General features: G+C 42.4%; 1 protein-coding gene across 2 annotated transcripts in view; it reads right to left on the bottom strand.

Annotated features, from left to right (window-relative positions):
* ATP2B2 (ATPase plasma membrane Ca2+ transporting 2) overlaps window positions 1-20,671 on the bottom strand; it is a 666,717-nt gene that overhangs the window by 527,827 nt on the left and 118,219 nt on the right. Inside the window, exon 1 of one of the 2 annotated variants that reach the window (XM_072598492.1) lies at window positions 7,474-7,645. The exons of the other annotated variant lie outside the window; for it this stretch is intronic. The gene's annotated coding sequence lies outside the window, so the exon portion shown is untranslated. Of the gene's footprint in view, window positions 1-7,473; window positions 7,646-20,671 lie in introns of those variants that run through there. 2 annotated transcript variants of the gene reach the window in all.

A 20,671-nucleotide genomic window follows, 5' to 3' on the forward strand; every position in this document is an offset into this window, starting at 1 on the left:
TGGAATGAACTGGTACTGATCAAGGTAGAAACTGATGCATCAGAGGCATAAAATAGCAGAAAGAGGTTCAGGAAACCTAAACTCAGAGAAGAAGTCAAAGTCTATGGTAACCAAGAGTCCACAGAGGGAGAGTCCTAGGATTCAAGGTTGGAAGACCAACATTCCTTATCAGTTGGCATCTTTGAGGGTCTTTTGAAGAGGCAATGATAAGTCACTGGGATAATTACTTGATTTAGAGCACTGGTCCCTGACACTCAAGAGGCAATATAGTAGAATGGGAAAAGAGCAGGATTTGAGGTCAAGAGCAATAAAGGATCAGAATAATATCTCTGACACTAGCTGTGTAGACACAGACAAATCACTTAGCCCCACTGGGCCTCAGGGTCTTTCTTCGTCTGTCAAGTAGGAAACAGAATACCTATAGTACCTACCTCACAGAATTCTTTTGATGCTTCAATGAAATAATATAAAGCACTGTGTAAACCTTAAAGCACCATATATATAAGAGATTAATGTCATTGACCATAAACTACCTGTGCCCTTTAAGAACCACAGTGTTTACTCACTTTAACATCTCCGGGAGTCAAAAGAAAAAAAGGATGAGGGGAAGAAACTGATCTTGACTGGAGATCAAAGTCAGGACCCTGGAGAGCTCTACATGGTGACTGAATGAAAGCTGTCAGGTCTAATATCTTCTCCCTTGTCAAGAGCAGGCTGAGTGTTTTACAATACTGTTCCAAAGTTATTGCTTCCCTCCCTATGGGCTCACCAAAATGATCTGGGATCCAGGAATCACAATATTTCATAGGATTTTAGATCAATGGATTAGGGTTGAGGGCTCTAGAGATCATCTAGTCTCAGAGTTATTAACCTGTGGTCCATGAACACTTACAGATATGTGGATAGATATCAGGAAATCCATGAATTTGGATAAGAAAAAGATAACATTTTTAGTCTTACTCATCTCTAACTGAAATTCAATATTCTCTTTGATGACTTAAACGTTCTGAAAAGGGGGTCCACTTGGCTTCCCCAGACAAAGGTCCATGACACAAAAGGACTAAAAAATCCTGATCTAGTCATAGAACTATAAGATTTAGAGTTGTAAAGGACTTAGAGGCACATATAGTTGAATCTCCTTATTTTATAGATGAAGAAAAATGAGACCCAGGGAGCAGAACTGACTTGCTCAACTTCATACAACATATTAGTAGCAAAAAATGAGGACTAGAATCTGGGTTTTATGGGATGAATTACTTGGCTAAGGAGCCTCCTTCCAACTCCGAATCTGAGTGAGTCTCTTTTCTTTAATATAGATGGGATGACAAAACATGTATAAGAAAGTTAGTCCACTAGAGCCCACAGTCTGAATTGTGCTGTGAATGACTCCCTCGTCTTGGGTTTCTTGATTTCAAGTTTTGTCTGTTCTTGCTCATGGATCCTGCTTACCAGATACCCTAACCAGCTGCCCCCGAATCCTTCTGTGACTGTATCATCTATGACTAGATTCCTTGGTTTCAGTTCCTGTTTCTCTCCCTCCTGATATCCCTTATCAAATACCCAGATTGCCCCCTCCAGCTGAGGTTAGATTTCCAACTAATGCAGGGCTCCCAGAAAGACCTCTGCCCAACTTGATAAGTAGTACGGCTTTGCACTCACACTAGCCCCCAAAACACATTTACACCTCCTCATCATGTACAAATTACAATGTGTAAATAAAACTAAAAATGACTGATTAATGGAGTTCCCCAATAATTTGTTGAACTTATAAGACAGTGAGCTGCTGCTTGGCATTTGATGAGTTTTTACAGAAAATAGATTTTGTTGGGCATTTTTGATTGTATGTGTGTATGTATATATGTATATGTATATCCATATATCTATATTGTGTGTATGTGTATGGCATGGATACACCCACTGAAACCAAACTGAGAGTACAAAAGATATATCCTAATTAAGTTGCAGTGCAATGACTATGTGGTTTTAGCCGTGGTTTGATGCATCCTTGAGAAGGGCTTGCTCAGATCAGAGCTGCTCCCAATAGGAACTGAATGGCTTGGGCCCTTAGAAGGACAGTTTCGTATTCTAAGAGGAAGAATCACCCCTTTGGATTAACCTATAGGAGGAATCTTCCTCAAGAAGAGTCTTTATGGTTTTTTTTCTCTTTCCTCCATTCAGAGAGATCTTGAATACTGTAGGTTGGAGGAAGGGGCATTGAAGAGGTCTCCAATCTGCTCCATTGAAGGGAATGAATACATTTATCAGTTCTATTGCCATATAACATATTGGGTTTTGTCACTTATTTGGGTCTTTTATCCCCCTTGGGGTTCAGTTTCCCCAACTGTAAAATGAAGGGATAAGACTAGAGATGGTCTTAGAGTTCCTCTTCTAAATCTGTGACAGCATGGTCTGTGATCAATATGCATGATATTCCCTTTTTTGGAAAAAAAGATCAAACCATTGGGTAACCTAGTATTAAATGGACTGGGAATACAGTATTGCTCACTCTGAAAGCATCCATGGTTCTCAAAAGGAAAAAACTGATCCCACCAAGCTCTTTTAAATACTGGCTGTGCTACAGCTCTCCCATTTAGGCTCAACAGAAAATCAGTCTCCTGAAGTGGAGACTTGACTCACTTTCTGATGGGCCTCTTGACTGCTGCCCCTTGAGAGAGCCAGAGTCTACAGTGTGATGCCAGCGTCTACCCAAGAGAGGGAAGGAAACACATAGTTGAAAAAGGTTTAATTCCCAAATAAAGACTGTAACAATCCAGAAAAGCCTTGAACACGCAGACTCTTCTCCTCAAACACACTTTATTCAGAGGATTGCTTCAAAATAAGTATCAATTTCTCTCTCTCTCTCTCTCTCTCTCTCTCTCTCTCTCTCTCTCTCTCTCTCTCTCTCTCTCTCTCTCTCCCTTTCTCTTCCTCTTTCCCTCTTCTTTCCCTTTCTGTCTTTATCTCCATCTTTCCCTTCCCTTCATCTGTTGTTGTCTCTCTGTCTGTGCCTGCCTGCCTGTCTGTCTCTCTTTCTCTCTCTTACATACACACACACACACACACACACACACACACACACACACACACACACACACAAAGAGGCACTTTTCTCAAGGCATGTACAATTCCAAAATGGAATTCTTGGAGTCTTCAAGTGGCAATGAAACAGTCTAGAAATTAATCCCTGGCTTAAAAGAAAGAGAAAAACCAGCCAGAAGAGTCTTAGCAGGGCTTAGGAGTTAAAAATCAACCAATCAGTGAACAAACAAGGATGAAGTGCCAGCTGAAGAACAGATTCTATATTGGTACTGAGAATATAAAAAAAAGAAAAAAGAAAAACCCAGCAAGGTCTGGTCCCTTGCTCCCTGGGAATTTGAGGCAACAAGCGCTATTAAAAAAAAAAAATAACCAGCAAGGCAATATTGCATATATGCTAAGCACCAACTGATTGAAAACATGGGAGAGCTTAGAGATCCTAGAAGGTTTAAGATGGCCACAAAGAAATAGAGTTTTGATTAAGACCTTGAAGGATACAAGTAATTTCAATGTGGTGAAAAAGGGCTTGGTAGGGTGCAGAATTCTGGTAAAATAGAAAAGCAATGAAAGGTTGAAAGACATTACAGTGACTGTCTACTTCTACTTGAGAGAAAATGGAATCCAATGTAAAGGCACTGTGTGAAGATACTCTGCATTCTCTCTAGTTTTTCATCTTTCCCAAGGGACAAGAATTTTAAAATTGGTTCTTTACCTCTTTTAAGGTTAAGATCCTCTTTTAACTTGTTTTGACCCAGAACAATAACTCAGAGGGAGTTTGGGGCTTTGCAACCGGACACCAACTTGAGAGAGCAGGAAAGATGCTGCCTCCCTAACTACCACACTCATGCCCTGGACCAGGATCCTCAGATGTTGTTCAACCCAACTACTGCCAGCCTTCACATTCAGGGTCTCATCACCGTGGCATCACACAGGAGTACCTTCCTCTGTACAACCTGCTACTTCCCCCTCCTCCAAGCCAGCAAATTACTTTGCCAGTCAGTCTTTTTCAATTATATCTCACTCTTTGTGACCCCATTTGGGGTTTTCTTGATAAAGATACTGCAGTGGTTTGCCATTTCCTTCTTCAGCTCCTTTAACAGATGAGAAAACTGAGACAAACAGGGTTAAGTGACTTGTCCAGGGTCACACAGCTAGTTTGTGTCTTCTTAACCCCAGCTCCAGCCCTCTGTGCACTATGGTACCACCTAACTGCCACTTTGTCTATAGTAAGGACTTAATAAAAGCCTTTCCATTCATTCAAAGAAGCTGTATGATTTGGCCAAGATCAAACAGCTTGTTTCAAAGACAGGATTAAAACCCTGGTCTCTCAGCTCTAGGTCCTGCTCACTTTCTAGGCCTAATTCTGGCAAGATAATACTAAGAGAATCAGATCTTTTTACCTTTATGATTTCCAGTTCCAAGGGTCACATCAAAAGCTTGGTTTGGGCCTTTGCTAGTATTGAAGCTCAGTTCCCTGGGGGACTTCCCTTCTGGTATAAGTTCAGACCTTTTACCCATTCCATACTCACACCACATTTACTCCTTCCTGCCACTGAGCTTTTGCTCATGCTGTTCCCTCCATCTAGAATGCCCTCCTTCCTCCTTTCCAAACCCTATTCATCCTTTATGACCTATCTTGGTCTGTATGTCTTTTCTGAAATCTTATCTGACAACTTCAGCCCGCAGACCCACTCTTTCCCTAGAATTCTTTTTGCAATTCCCATGAGTCCATGAAATATTTAAGAGAATAAGCTAAAGTATGCCATCCATATTTCTGTGCACTACATTAGACTCTACTTGAGAACAGGGCAGAGGGGAGGGGGAGCATGTCTTAGATGTCTCCATTTCCCCACCCATAACCAGGGCACAATGGGGGATAACTGGTTGTCGCCTAATTGCACAAGCCTAATCTTAACTACTGCAATGGCCCTCCAAGAAAGACAATGTTAAAAAGAAAATATGAGCAAGGGGAACGTGGTCCAACAAATGAATTGCACGGGATGTGTTTATTCATAATCACCGGCAAAGATGTGCTGAGCACCACACCCAAGGAAGGTAGATACGATGCCTGCCCCCCTGGACCTAACAACTCAGTAAGGAATCTGCATTCCCTAGGGAGATGAGGATCCCACAGCTGGGAATCCATTCCCTCTGGCCCCAATATTCCCCTGAGGGCCCTTATGAATAGCTCTGCACACTGGATATATAATAATTGTCTGTAGGGATTGGACAGAGATGAAGGGGAGAAACCCAGGATATATTTACCCCCTCGTAATAAAAATGCTAACCTCTCTTAGGGCTGGCACATAAAAGTCAGAGAGCTAAGGGTTTCAGACACACAGAGAGTGTTCTTTGAGGGTGTTCACTAATCTCAGTGGGGCTTTTATTCATGCCTCTCCAAATGCATCCAAGGCACATGCTGGAGCAGAAAGCTGAAAGGGGCAGAGGACCAGCTTGGGCGTAAGATTGAGTCAGTGTTGAGATCCAACCTGTTCTCTAGCTCCCCTCCACCCCACTGATCAGAAAATGCCTCTGCACCAAACCGCAGCACATACCCATTAGATGGAATCTCAGAAAAGAGGCAAAAAGCAGAGCTTAGCACAGCAGGGGGGGTGGAGGCTGGCTGCCTACTTAAACAACTCTATCAGAACACAGAACAAAAAGATGTTCCTACCTGGAAGTTACCTTAGAATCATTTATTGGAGCATCTTACTGTACAGAGAGGAAAAGAGGAGACCCAGCAACGAAAAGTGAAAAAGCTACTCAGCCCTCATGCTGCAGCAGATGGAGTGCTGGACTGAAGAGACCCATGTTTAAATCTCACCCCCAAATGCTTACTAGCTGTATAACCATGAGCAAATCATTGGACTTCTCAGAGTCTCATTTACGTCATCTGCAAAAGGAGGATAACATTTGCACCACCAAACTTATAAAATGGTCAAGATTAAAGTCATCTGTAAACTGAAAACTTTTTTCCTCTCATTTTTCTCTCTTCTTATAGGGACAGCTCTCTATGTAGGGAAGGAGAAAGGGATGTAAAAATAATACATCAATAAGAATTTTAAATAAAAACTTTAGAATGCAAGAAAAATGTATCATCAAACAATTGCTGTTCAATCATTTTTTGACTCTTCATGACTCCATTTGGGGTTTTCCTGGCAAAAATATTGGAGTATTTTGCCATTTCCTTCTTCAGTTCATTTTACAGATAAGGAAACTGAGGCAAACAGGGCTAAGTGACTTGCCCAGGGTCTCCGAGCTAGCAACTATCTGAGGCTGGATTTGAACTCAAGTAGATGAGTCTTCCTGATTGCAAGCCCAATGCTCCATCCACTGTGCCATCTAGCAGCCCATCAGTCAATTAGTAGTCATTTATTAGGTGCCTGTTACTTGTTAGGGGATAGATATAAAGACAAAAACAAAACAGAGCCTGTCCTCTAGAAGCTTACCTTCTATCACAGGAAACAACAGGAACGCATGTAAACAGACACAAAATCCAAAGTAAAGAAGAGGTCATGATGGTGGGAGGGCAGAGCAGCTAGGAGGATCAGGAACTCACCTCCCTTAGGATGGGAGAGTTGAGCTGAACTCTAAAGGAGGCCAAAGAACTTTGGGGACAGAAAGTACATTGCAGACTGGAGGGGGTAGCCTCACAGGGGAGAGCCTGCTAGAATTCAGGGTTTGTCTAGCCTTGGCTTATTATTGTACTATGACCTTGGAAAAGTCACTTTTCCTCTCAGGGCCTCATCTTTTCTTCCTCTATACAATAAGATGTTCCAAGAAATGACTCTAAGGACTCTATAACTCAACTCTTTACTGAGTACCTATTAAGGACCTCAGTTAAAGACAAAGAAATCCTTCACCTACCCTCAGGTTTAATTAGTTGAAAGAAAAAGTAATGAAACTGATGTCACACCTTCTTAACTGGGAGTTTTCCACTACAATGGATGTTATTTGGATTTTCAAAGGATAATTTTGGACATTAGCCAGTTGGTGAACATTCTCTGTGACAGAGAGATCACTGGTTGCCTATCTATGCCCTTTACCAGCCGACACCACTAGGACAGACACAGTGAATGAGACTGACCTCAAACAGTTCAGCAGAGCCAAGTACCACATACTCCTGTCCCCATCAACCACATGCCCCAGAGCTGGTGTGCACAGACATGATACCAGGGTACCAGCAGAGGCCAACAGCTGGGTATTTCATTAAAATGGAATCACAGCTCACACAGAAATGAGTGAGGACACACAAAAGCCCCATTCAAGGTTTAAAGCAGATTCCTCTTACAAGAATCTACAGCAGATTTACCCACATGCCTCTAATTTCAGAAACCAAACAAACTTCACTCATCATTCAAATCTCTATTTCCCCCAGCACTACCCTGACATACTGACTACTACCCACTCCAAAGTGAACCCCAGGGAAAAAATTACCAGGATAGTCCAAGAAGCTTAGGGTAACTCAGGAGAAGTGGCCAAAGTTTCCAACATTTTCCAGAAGAAAACTTTCCTAAAGAAGAGAGGAAGCATGGCAAATGAGAAAGTGTTGGTCTCCAAACTGGAAAGACCTTGGTTCAAGCCCCACCTTTGGCACATATTGACTGTTTGACTGAACCTCTTAGCGCCCTAGGCAACTCTCTAAAGCTATAAGTTACTAAGGAAGAGCTGTTCTGCATTGGTAGAGGGAGTTTCCCTCCCCCTGAGTTCCCCCACACCTATGAAATCATAGGTCTGATCTCCCTCCCCCAACCCACACACACACAAAAGGTCAAATGGACTGGTAGGGAGAGATAAGTGAAGACAGTGATCTCTGAAGTGCCCTGTCCTTCCAACTCTCACAGGTTGGGCACAGCCTCAATCTTCGGTAATGCCCCACCTGGCCAAGAGCTTCTGACTAAACACCAACAGGGAAAGCCACGGGCAGAGGATCTGGATCTGGATCTCTCCAAAGGTCCAGGATTTGAAAATCAGGCAGAGGATCTGGACACTAATGTCTCCACCAGTCCCAAAGGGATCCTTACCTTCCCAACCCCTCCCCACCACTGGCAGTAAAGACTGGGGAGGTTGCAAGATGAGATCATCTGTTTTCCTCCCTTTTTTCTTCCCCTTTGCCTGTAGGAAGGTGCCTCGTAGATATTTGTTGACTGTAGGATGAATGATGAATGGGCTGTGAATCCTTCATGCCCATTAGGAGACACAGATTGAGTGTTTACAAGCCAATGAATGCTTGAGGTCAAGTGTGACCTGGGGCTTTTCAGGCTGGCTGCTTTTAAAGGGAAAAGGAACCTTGAGATAGGTATAGTTATTATTATCATGAGTTCAAGGAAAAGGAACTCCAGGGGAGGGTGTAGAGAGCAGTTCAATAATTACCTCCAGCAAAGGGCCCTCCTGATTTCCCTTTCCTAGAACAAAGTACAGATGTCATGCCACGCTCTCCCCACCCTGATCCAGCATCACCAGCCTGCCCATTCCTGAAGCCCTTGGTGAGCAATAGGAGTTAAACATTTTCCTTTCCCTAACCTGTACTCCTACCCTCCAAATTCAGGCTGCCCCTCTGCTATTCATTCTGGAGGCAACTAATTAATATGGCATTAGAGAGATTACAGGTGGTTAAATAGGCAGATATTGGACCATGCCAACCAGGCCTCCCTAGGCCAATGGTTACCTATGGTAACCAGCACCCAGGAGCACCCCCCCCCCCCAATCTCCTTAGAAATGGGGAAACAGACGTCATTGCAGTTCAGACCTGGAAGATATTTTCAGAGTAATCTTCAGTTTAAACCATGTATTTCCCTTAAGTATTAGCCACTGATCTATTTCTACCATATTACCCAGGTATCAAAGTGAATATATGTTTGTCTAAGCAGAAAAAGGGTTGCCCAGCATTTGGAGGGCTGCAAGCCACCCAAGTATCCACCAAATTTAAGGTCTCTGATTTTGCCCAACTATGTCATATCATACAGAAGAAACCTAAAGCCCAGAAAGGGGTCTGGTGGGGTGGGAGTGACTTGACCAAGGTTGCACAGCAAGCTAATGACAGAAGCTGTATTAGGACCCTGAACCCATGCTTCCCAGGCCAGCATGTTGCCACACTATTTTGTCATATACTTTGTCTTTTTTCCCCAATCTTTCTACCATCCCCAATGGTTTCTTTCCCTGCAGTTAAGAAAATATTCATGGAGGCAAAAAAATCTTCACACAATGTCTTACTGAACTTAAAATTATATTAACTGAGGCATATCCCAGTTCAGCGGCCCCTATATCTTTTCCAAGGTCCCCCTTCTTTCAATATCTATTCTATTTCTCCCCTTCAAGCTGCTATTTCATTTCTCAGAGTAGCTTTTCAGTGTGGGAGGTATGAGTTAACCTTCATATTTGTGCTCTGATCAGACATGTTCCTTATATGTGTATCCTTTCATGTAGATTCCCTGGTCACCCATTGTGGTTGCCCCATGCATGATCTCCATAAAGATCAATTCTTCTCACTGTACACATATGGATTTATAGGAGAATGAATTCAAGGTTTATTAGTGGAATGCTACACTATTATTTCATTTAAACTTCTATTGCCTTTAAATATTTTTAGCATAAGCCAAGTGTGTCATGTTAGCTGACCATTAAACACAAGCTACATCAATGGGGGCTCATGAGCTATGATTTAGAGAGGATCTTGTTTAACAAAACACTTAGATCCTGATGTAACTAAATGGGAGCCCAGAATGAGGGGCTCCAAGAAAGCTACATTTAGGATTTTACTTAGTTTTATTCTGCACTCTCATCCGTCTCTCCTCCTCATATCCACCCTGCTTCTCAACTTTCTTCCCTTCCTACTTCCCTCTCTGCTTTCTATACCCATGACTCACTGCACACCCTGATTCTAACTTCAAAGTTTTAAGGCCACTGAAAACCTCACTAATTCACTCTAATTAAGAAGAGAAAGAGGTCATTCTGAATTAATGGTAAGACATAGTAATAGAGAACTTTTAAAGCACAGTTTCGTACTCTAAAGTATCTATCGAGCGTCACTGCTGACTATATTGGGGGGAGGGATGCAGAGCAGGGCTATATGTCTTAGAGAATCTCATAAGTGCTTTAAAAATAGATAAGGAACCATTTATAATTTGCACATTCATTGTTAAAATGCAAATGATGCCTCTGAAAGCCTGCTTTAAAGTAGGCTTGTTAAACTATCAATCTGCTTAGCAACTCTGTTTTTCTTTTTTAAGTATAAGTAAAATCCCATTACCAGGGTTCTGAATAACAAGGCTATTTCCCCATCTCTGAAAATGGTCCATAGTCACCATGGCCCATGAATTTGGTTACCACAAATCCTAAATTAAAAATGGTTTCTCTGGACATATCTGTGTAAGTCACTGCCCATAAGGAAAATGCCTGATGGTGTGTTGTTTGCATTAAAAGAGACAATAGGAGAGTCGAGCTGAGAGGAACTACAGACAGGTTATTTGAAATTTTGTGTTCCACCATTAAGGATCAATCTCTCAACCCCAGACATTTCTATTGCTGCCTATGTTACCTCCTGCTGCTTCAGAAAAATTCTGAAGTCCCCAAATACATAAGATCCAAGAGGAAGACAAGAAAAAAAAGAAGTGAAAATGGATGTTCTTCTCCTACCCCCACAAGATGCAAAATCCTTTTATATTCATTAGTTTACTCCCCAGAGACTGGCCTAGGCTATATTTCATTTCTGGATCTGCAAACTAGGAATGGTATTTCTGCCCTCAAAATCTTGCTATTCAGTTCTCTTGGAACCAAGCATGGGCTTTTCCATTTAAATCATCTCAAAATGGGTCTGGTATCTCTCTACACTATGCCAAGTGTCAGAAACCACCACAGTAACCCTTCTTATCATTCTCAAACCTGGTTTTCTTCTTTTAACTACAGTGCATTGTGGGGTAGAGTATCACCTTACAAAGAGTCCTCACAGATGCTACCTTCCCACCCTGACAGTTCAGTTGATCTGGCTAACTTTGTACAATAACAGTGGTTTTAGAATCCTCCTTGTACTTGTCCACTCATAGTTTATAAGCCATGGCCTCACCAAGATATTTCATTTTTGTATATTTCTGGACTCCTGACTACTGACATACTTCCAACCCATGGACCTGCCTGGGCCCCAGACTCTAGCTCACTCCCTGATTGTTGGGGTCCCAGTTTACTGCCTCGTTTCTGTGTTTTGCTGCCATCAACAACCACAGTCCCAGTGCTAATAAAATGTGAGAGCTATGAAGCCCACTATCCTCAAACAAAGGAAATTAGTAGGAGATGGGCCCTTAGAAGCTAAGTTCCAGACAAAAGACATAAGAAAAGCTCCTGAGTCCATGGCTGTGTATGCTCTCCTGATTTAACATTCACCCCAAATTTGTTAGGTAGGGGGACATTTCCTACAATCATAGATTGTTATAACTTCAGTTATAACTTCAGTTCATGTAGTCTAACCACTGCTTTAGGCTACTGGGAAAAACCAAAGCCCAGAGAAAAAGTACCTTGTCCAAGATCACACAGCTAAGGAGGGGCAGAAAGAAGATGGATTTCTCCTCCCGGGTTTTCTTTTGGTAATTCCTGTCAGACCTTTAAATAAAAAGCAGAATGACGAAGTTTCTCCTTGGGTAGCTTGTCACAGTTAGCTCAGAAATGTATCTCCAGGGCCCTGAAATCCTTAATAAAGAATTCCAGGAAGCCTGACAGCTTCTGAGGGAGCAGGTGAAGCTTGAGAGAAAGAGGTGATTCTACCTTATGGGAAAACCCCAGGCATCAATTGCTTGTAATGTCACCAGGCAGCCCCTTGCCCTGCAAGGCTTGTCCTCTGTAGCAGACCTCCATAGGAACCAGTGCTAGAAAGATGAAGAAGGAACAATTCTCTTCATCTTAGCATTCCCCAGCAGCATGTTCATTCTCTCTTTCAGTGAGGAAAATTCCAGGAACCCACCTGCTCGCCTCCCTCTCCTAGCATCCCATGGGAGGAGATAAAACCCAAGATTAAACCGACCTCCCTTTTCCTTGTTTTTACTGTAAAATAGGCTCCTCTACATTTCAAATCCTGGGTATTATCTTGGGTAGTGGAAGCTGTGGTCACCTGTTATTAAATAATTCTTGAAATTGGCTTTAATCTGTGTGCACGCATGTGGGTATGTATGTGTCATTACGTATGGGATGGGGAGGGGTTGTCTCCTTGATCATTTTAAAAGGTTTCATTTAGCTACTGGGGAAAATATAAATTAAACAAAAAGCCAGATAAAGAAAAGGCCTTGAAATCAGGAAGATTTGGATTCGAGTTCTGCCTGTGAAACACAGGTTGGTATTCTAAGGCAAGTCATTTAACCCTTCAACGCCCAGGCAAGTAGACATTACAGAAGAATTGCCCATCTGCCATCTTGAAAGGAATTTCCACACTGGGAGTTCCCCACAATAATGAAATCAGAAATCCAGATGATAACAAATGTAAGTCAACTATAAGCCCCTTGAGGGACCATGTTCTTATGCATGTCTCATACATACACATATATATGCGTGTGTATGTATTTGCATGTACATACACATGCATGCAAATACATACATACACATATGTTTATACCCGCATATGTGTGTGGATAGCATCCCTAACATGTTTTGTGATACAACAGCTATAAGTGATGGGTACAATTAGCACCAAATTCAACAGGGAAAAAGAGAAAATACAGAAGTATAAGACCCTCAAGAAGCTTATAATCTAATAAAAGAGCAGATGAAGAGAATACAAATTAGAACACAAATGGGTAGAAGAAGGTTCCTCCTCCAGGAAGGCTTCCCTGATTTTCCCCCAAATGGCCTCTTCATGTTGTCTCTGAGAACTTTGACTCTCATTTGTCCCCATCCCACTCTACCTTGCATTATTCTTGTATCGATGTCTCCTCCCATTTCCTCTACCACCACTGCAGGTTATAACTCCCTAGTACACAAAAGCTGTCTTTTTGTATCTTTTTATCACAAGGAACTGACACAACTGTGTTGAGTTTTGTTGAATGGAACTGAATTAGCAGAACCTAAAGAGCTACAGAGATGGGGAGCCACATTCAGCCTCAAGGCCACATGTGACCCTCTAGGTCTTCAAGTGTTGCCCTTGAGGACCTAGAGGGCCATATGTGACCTTGAGGCCACAGATTCCCCACCCCTGAGGAGATCAGGTGAGGGACTGTGTGCATTGTGAATCCTATTCTCATTCTTTCCCTTTTCAAATGTTATCCAGAAACTGAAATGTGAGTTTGTGAGTAAACAGGAGCTTCTCTGAACTACTGGCTTGGGGCTTGGGCACCTCCAATTCCATGCTATGGCTCCAAGTTCCCATTTCGAGATCTCACATCCAATTTCAGCCCCACAGCCCCTTGTTTCCACATCATCCTCCCCAGCCAGAAGAGGTTCTCTGGTGTCCTCTATCTGCTGGAGGGTTACTATTTAGTGAGGTTGTTTTGGCCTCCAGAACTGTCCTCCAATAGCTGCCCAAAGAACAAGTAGAAAATTCTGAGTTCATTCCAAAGAATGGACACACCCACCAGGCTGCCAGCCAACATGGAATCCAATTAACTTAAGTATTTATGGAGTCCCCACTAGGTAGCATGATGCAAAAGAAAGCAAGGTGGATTTGAAATCAAGACAAATTAGGTTGGAATCCTGGCTCATTGTTAGCTACCTTGTGACCTTGGGCCAGTTGTTTTCCTTCTCTGGGTCTCAGTTTCCCTACTCATAACATTTCAGGGATTTGAGCAACCTCTAGCTTCCTTCTAGTACTTTCACCTGGCAGACAGCTAGTGTGAACACACAGTAGGTGTTCAGTTGATGTTTTCATGGAATGACTGCTTAGAAATGTTAGACTCTTTGACAGTTTGTGAAAAACAAAACATTTGTCCAGCCTTAGCTCAGCACCCACTACTGCTGGGAGTACTGTAGGTTCCACAGCCACAGGGGAAAATGACATCAAGCTAACTCCTTCCAAGGCCTCCCCTTTGGGGTGGGGAACAATCTAAACCTTCACCACACAGAATGCTACACTAATTTAAGGCATGCATGAGTCAAGATCTAAGTGCCCATCCATAGAGTTCCAATAAACATGGACTCAAATCTACTGTTCAAGCCAGGAGGGACTTAAATAAGGCAAGCACTGGACTGACTCATTTGGGGCTTTGTATTCCCCGGTATGGTACCTTGCACAGAGCAGGACCTTAACCAAGCTGAATTTAATTGAATCCTATCATTCTATACAAATCCCCCATTTGACAAAGGCAGAAACTGAGACCGGGAAGGATGGTGAGGTCACTACAAGGTCACACTGCCTTAGTGATAGAACCAGGCCATTGTTCCCAAGCAATTTCCACCTCCCCCCAGTTGAAATATAAGCAGCTTCGACCTCCTTTTCCCCACTCTGTTTGGGGGGAATTCTTGCAACACAGACCTCCCCTCCCAGGTGGGTGTAGCAATCAGCTACATCTCCACTTACCCTATACAGCTGAGCCTATCCACATCCTTGGCCGCAGGAACGTGTGTCTCTCTCTTTCTCTCTGTCTCTGTCTGTGTGTGTGTCTCTCTCTCTCTCTCTCTCTCTCTCTCTCTCTCTCTCTCTCTCTCTCTCTCTCTCTCTCTCTCTCTCTCTCTGTCTCTCTCTCTCTGTCTCTCTCTCTCTCTCTGTGTCTCTCTCTGTTTCTCTCTTTTTCTCTATCTCCCTCACTCTCTACCCCCAGCCCCACAGACAGACCAGGGGCTGGAAGAGCTGAAGAAGAAAATGCAGCCTTCCTAATTCCCTATGAGACTGATGGGAATCTGCCGCCGCAGCCGCCTCCGCTGAGGACTGCAGCATTGGCAGGAGCGTGAGCGCAAAGGTTCTCAGCATCAATAATTCTTGCTACTACAAGTCTCTTCGGGGCTCCAAAAGAAAAAAAAAAAGTGTAGAATCCATCCAAGTATGTAACACACTCAGAAATATGCCTTCCTTGACGAAGGCCAAACCAAGGCCATCCCTGGAAAAGGAAAATGTTCTGTCCCTTGCAGGGTTGTCTTCTGGTCCAGTGAAGGTTTCTGGAGAAGTGAAGGTTAACCCTTTAAGGAGTAAGCCTTTTAGATTTAATTTACTAGTGCTCTGAACATACAAGTTCTAATAGGTGCTCTTCCACTCATTCATTCACTTTCACCACTTTATTGGAAACCTTCCTAAAATGAAGAACACCACCTCCTCTCCTTTAGTACTGAGCACATGCTGACTCAGACGCTTACTAGCTAAGCAACCTGGGCAAGCCCCTTCACCTCTAAGGGCCCTCACTTTCCTCCTTTGTAAAATGGGGGATGAAAGTAAGATGCACCCTCTACCCACCTCACAGGCTTGTTGGGCGAAAAGAGCTTTGCAGAGCTTGGGGCGCTCCAGAAATGTGAGCTGTTATACTACAGAGACGATTTTGAGCCATTTTTGGGTAGCTGGGGGTTAGCACAATACATACCTATCTGTACAGTGAGGCCTAGTCACCTAACAAGAACTGTTTGCCCCTTTATGCAACGTCCCAGACGGCTCCCTTCTCCGGGCTGGAGAGTCTTCACTCCTCTGTAACTCATGGTCACTCTTCTCTCACTCCTGTCTGTGGATCAGCTTTCTTTCCACTTCTTTTCTGCCTGTTTGTTTTATTGGAACTGTGATTTCACTGGAGGGGGAGAGTTTCCAGTGAAGAAATTCCCTCCACCAATGCTGACCAGAATTTGTTCTGCAAATGATAGTCTTTAAGGAGTTGCCAGGGCAGTGAGAAATTCAGTGACCGGTCCAGGGTTATACAATTGGTCATGTCAGAAAACTTAGGTCTTCCTGACTCTAAGGCCAGCTCTCTACCCATTGAACCACACTGTCTCTCTCCTCCACTTCTAATTAGGACTGTCACTTGTAAATGGGATCAATGATTACATCCACAATTCTCAACTTCTGCACTAGTGGGACTCAGCTTTTACCAAGGAAAGTCAAACCTCATGCATCGAAAAGAGATTTGGAACTTGGGAGACAGGAGGACCAAATTCAAAGTGCAGCGCTGCCATTCATAGAAAGACCCAGGAGGTAAACAAGCCACATCATCTCTCTGGGCCTCAGGTTTTTCATCTTTAAAATGGGAGGACTAAACTAAATGATCTCTAAGTGTCCTTCCTTCTTTGACAAAACTCATCCCTTCTGGCCCATGAGCCAAACAAGCAAGTTGGTACGCAAGTCATTATTTTGCCTTCTCCAGAAAAAAGCATGATTTCATTCAATATCCTTACTGTGTGCAAAGCACAAATACAAAGATACAAAGATTTTTTAAAAAGACACAGACTCTGCTCTCCAGGATTTCACAATCTAACTGAGAAGATTGATAGTCATACAAATAACTGTGACAGATGGGAGAGTGAGTCAAGTGCATGGGGAAGCCACTTGCCAAATGCTATGAGAAATTTGAGGAGGAAAAGGTCATTCTTACCTTAGAGAAGCTGGGAAGGGAGTGAGTCAGTGAAGACTGTGGGGTGGGGAGTGGCACCTATGCTACCCTCTGGAAGAGGGAAAGAATTCAACAAAGATCATGGGGAAAGGAATAGGTAATACATTCCAGACGTGCTGGAAGCAAGAACAAAGATATGAAGATAAGAGAATACAAGGAGGGATAAGGGAAAGGAACAAGAATTTATCATGTGCCTACTAGGTGCTTTATTGTTTACTTTGATAGGACAAAAAGGAGAAGCATATAAGAGAAAACCAAGAAAGTTGATTGAAACGAAACCATAGAAGTTTTTAAATTTCAAAATCAGAAGTTTCAACATTACCCAACATTATGGGAGCCAAAGTAGGTCTTAGAATGGAAAAGTGGTATATTCAGATCAAGGTATTAGAAAAAATTACTCAGGCCATTGTGTGAAGGGTGGCAATGGCGTGAAAAGTTACACTGAAAGGATGATTAGTTACCAGGATATCACAGCAACTGAGGTGAACAAAGAATGTTAGAGCTGAGTCACTCCACCTATTCTACAAATGGAGAAACTGAGGCCTGAAAGAGGTGAAGTGACTTGCCCAAAGTCATAGACAGTACTACAGATATCAGGCTGGGTGAGAGCCTGTGATTTTTCTTGTCTATTTTTGTCTCTGCTCATGCTGGGAGGGTCTTTTGGTCTCTTCTCAGTTGTCCTCCCAATCTGGCTCTTTCTTCCGGATGATTGAAGGTCCCAGACATCTGTTTAATAGTTAAATGGAGTATTCCTGCATAGAATAGCATACAGGGTAACACTGGGCTTTAACTGAATGCTGGGTAGAGAAAGAGGAAAAAGAAGCCAAGAGAGAGGAAGATGAGAAGAAATGAGAGGGGGAGGAGAAATGCGAGTTCATTTGACATCTTCCTCTCGAGCACTGATAGTTTCAGAATCCAGACACTTTCAGATGGAGCATTTATCATGTGAAAGTCAGTGGTCAGTATGTCTCTGGTGAGAGGGCCTTCAGGCAGGAAGAAGGCTGATCACCTCTCACAGGCATTCCCAAGATCAATAGACCTGGGCTTGTGTCTCTCAGTCAATGTTATACTACCTCTTCACATCTGAGCTTCTGAAAGTAAGGAGTCTTCCTCCTGCCTTTCCTGTCTTCAATCCATGTCTGGCCTCAGTGTGTATACCTGTTTTCTTCTCCTTCACTCACCCAAAACCTACATTTAGGGTTTGGGAGTTTTCCAAAAGAAGTTTATCAACTACTAAGAAAAATTCGAGAAAACAAGACATGTAAAGAATTAGCCAATTACAGAGGATTTCAGGAATGCCAGGACCAGTCCTCGTCTACCTAGTCCTAGGAGGGGGTAAGAGGGGGTATATCTCTCCATGCAGCCAGATAACATGTTGCCTTAAGAGAAAAATCTACAGTGTGTCTTTCCCCAGCTAAGTCAACCAACCAATGAGCATTTACTTGTAATTCAGACATCATGCCAGGATACAAAGCCAGAAATAAACAGTCCTTGCTCTCAAGGGGTTTGTATTCTATCAAGGAAATAATATATAACCATGCAAACCTTCAAAAATAACTACAGATTAAACATATATTTACTATATTTGGGGGGCAATAACAGCTGGAGGAAATGAAGAGAGGTCCATTTAAGAGATAATCTGTAAAATAAACTTGGAAGGAAGCTAGGAATTCTAATAGATGGAATTAAGGAGGGAGTGCATCACAGGCCTAGGAACAGCCTGAGTAAAGGTATGGAGGCAGGAGAAGGAAACTCATGGAGATACTTCAATGGGGTCTTCAATGCTTCTAGCCCCTCCCACCAATGGCTAGAGTCCCAGCTTCCAGAGGTCATCATTCCTCTTATGTCAGAAAAGTTCTTTATACTAGTGGTAAAAGACAAGACCATTTCATCACAAACCAGTTTTACATTAGCAGAAAGGGAAGATTCAGACTTAAGGATGGATTTCTAGACATACTTTTCCTTAGTGGTTTTTCCCAGGGCAATCTGCCACTAGGTTTATGAAGAAGAATGAAGCATTGGCACAATTAGACTTAATCTATGCCTTTTTCCCTTGAAAAGTAAGGTGAAAGGTATCGTCTTTGTGGGTTGAAACCTCACTTGGTTTCCAATCCAACTGAATCGATTTCTTGGTCAGTATCTCCAAACCAGAAGTCCAGTAGGACAGAGAGAGCAAAGTTATATCATCTTAGAATTCTAAGTATTTGTTCACATAAATCAAAAATGCCCATTTTCTCTCAGTTCTGCATTATCACCAGAATTTCTCCATTGTCTCTGCTGTGTGCTGCTCCTAAATAGCATATGATAGAGATTCAGACTTAAGCACAGACCTTTAAAAAATTTAGGGAGAGTCACCTGATCTCTTTGGGCCTCATTTCTCTCATCTTTAAAATGAAGGACTCAACCCTGGTGATTTCGAAGGCTTCTTCTTACAAAAAGTAGGCTACAAGTCCACCAAAAAACAAAAATAAGAAAAACCCTAGATGGAGCTGTGTCGTACCTCATGAGCTATCATAAGACACCTCTCAAAATGACTGCAGAGGATTATGTAACTGGATTCTATTTGGCTCAGCCTTTAACCATACATCTCACCATGCTATATACATCCTCCCACTCAGGTCCTTCCAGGAGCTACACCAGAACCCAATATGAGTAGATAAGTTTATATGTGGGGAGACCAGGACTCAAGGGGCAAGTGCTGAAACCCTGCAAAATTCCAGAAAATCAACCAAGAACTGTGATTGTTCAGCATCAGTAATCTAGGCTTCTAGATCTGACTCTTTTTCTACTGACCAAGAGAGAAGGGCTAGTGACATAAATAAGGCCTCCTAATCCACTTGTGAATCTCTGTTGACCTGTGGGGTACTGGAAAGAGAATCAGACTTGGCACCAGAGAGGCTGGGTTCAAATCCAGGATTACTGCCTGTGTGGTTTAGCCTCAATTTCCTTACCTATGAAATGAGAAGTTTAAACAAGAGAGTATCTAAATTCCACTCCAGCTTTAAATTCAATTATACCTATTTTACAGATAACTGCAAAATCTTCTCAAAAGTCAGTTTGGTATATTACTCTATAAATACTTTCTTTTTACAGCACATGGGATGAGCAAAGACACTGATCGTTCCCAGATTTGACCTTAAAGGAGGGGAAACTTGAATACTCATATATGGATGTCCTTGCCTAAAAGACCTATGGCTGTTGACTTTGAAAAAATACCTCATTAAACAAGTGTACATGTCAACAATTTCAGAAAAGTGACTCTCAAACCCACAAATGCCAGCTTTTGTTTATTGATATGCCTCCGCACACACACACTCCCACACATTCCCTGCAATGTTTATGGTCTGGCCTAGGTCTTGATGACCCAATTCATCAAAAATCAATATACTTTTATAGCCATCTATGAATATGTATATGTATTTTATATATACAAGTATGTATATGTATTTATACGTGCCTATATATGTGCCTGTTTGTATACAACACAGATAGAAATACTGTAATGATGTCCGTATACATAGTATGCATTTATATACGTACACAAATGTACACACATACACACTTGCCTCCCACGGTTGTTGTGAAGATCAAATGAAGCAATGTTTATAAAGTGTTTTGCAAATACTATTATTAACCCCACTTTACAAGTAAAGCAACTAAGGCAGGTAAAGGTTAAGTGACTTGTCCAGGGTCACATAGCTAGTAAGTGTTTGAAGCTGGATTTGAACTCAGGTGTTCTTGCTTCGAGGTCCAGCAGTGTTCTGTCTACTGCACCACCTAGCTGCCTTTGTTAATCAAATAAAAATCTTCATAAGACAATATGGCATTATACAGGAAAGCACTGGCCTTGGAAACAGAAGACACAGATCTACAACACTTATTTCTGTGTGACCCTGGGTGAATCACTTGGTCTTTGGGAGTTCCAGATCCCTCACACAGAAAATGGAAAGACTTGTTCTACTTCCTTCACCAAGAGAGTTTTCCTGAGAAAAGCACTTTTGGATCCTTAAAGAGTGAGAGGAACAGGAGAATTTACTATTGTCGTTGTGGTTCATAAGACCACAGTTGTAGGGTTGGAAAGGACCCTTGAGGTCATTTCTTCCAACCCTTTCATTTTATAGAGGTGGAAACAAAAGCCT

This window comes from Notamacropus eugenii, chromosome 3 (genome assembly GCF_028372415.1).
Source record: "Notamacropus eugenii isolate mMacEug1 chromosome 3, mMacEug1.pri_v2, whole genome shotgun sequence".
NCBI lineage: Eukaryota > Metazoa > Chordata > Mammalia > Diprotodontia > Macropodidae > Notamacropus > Notamacropus eugenii.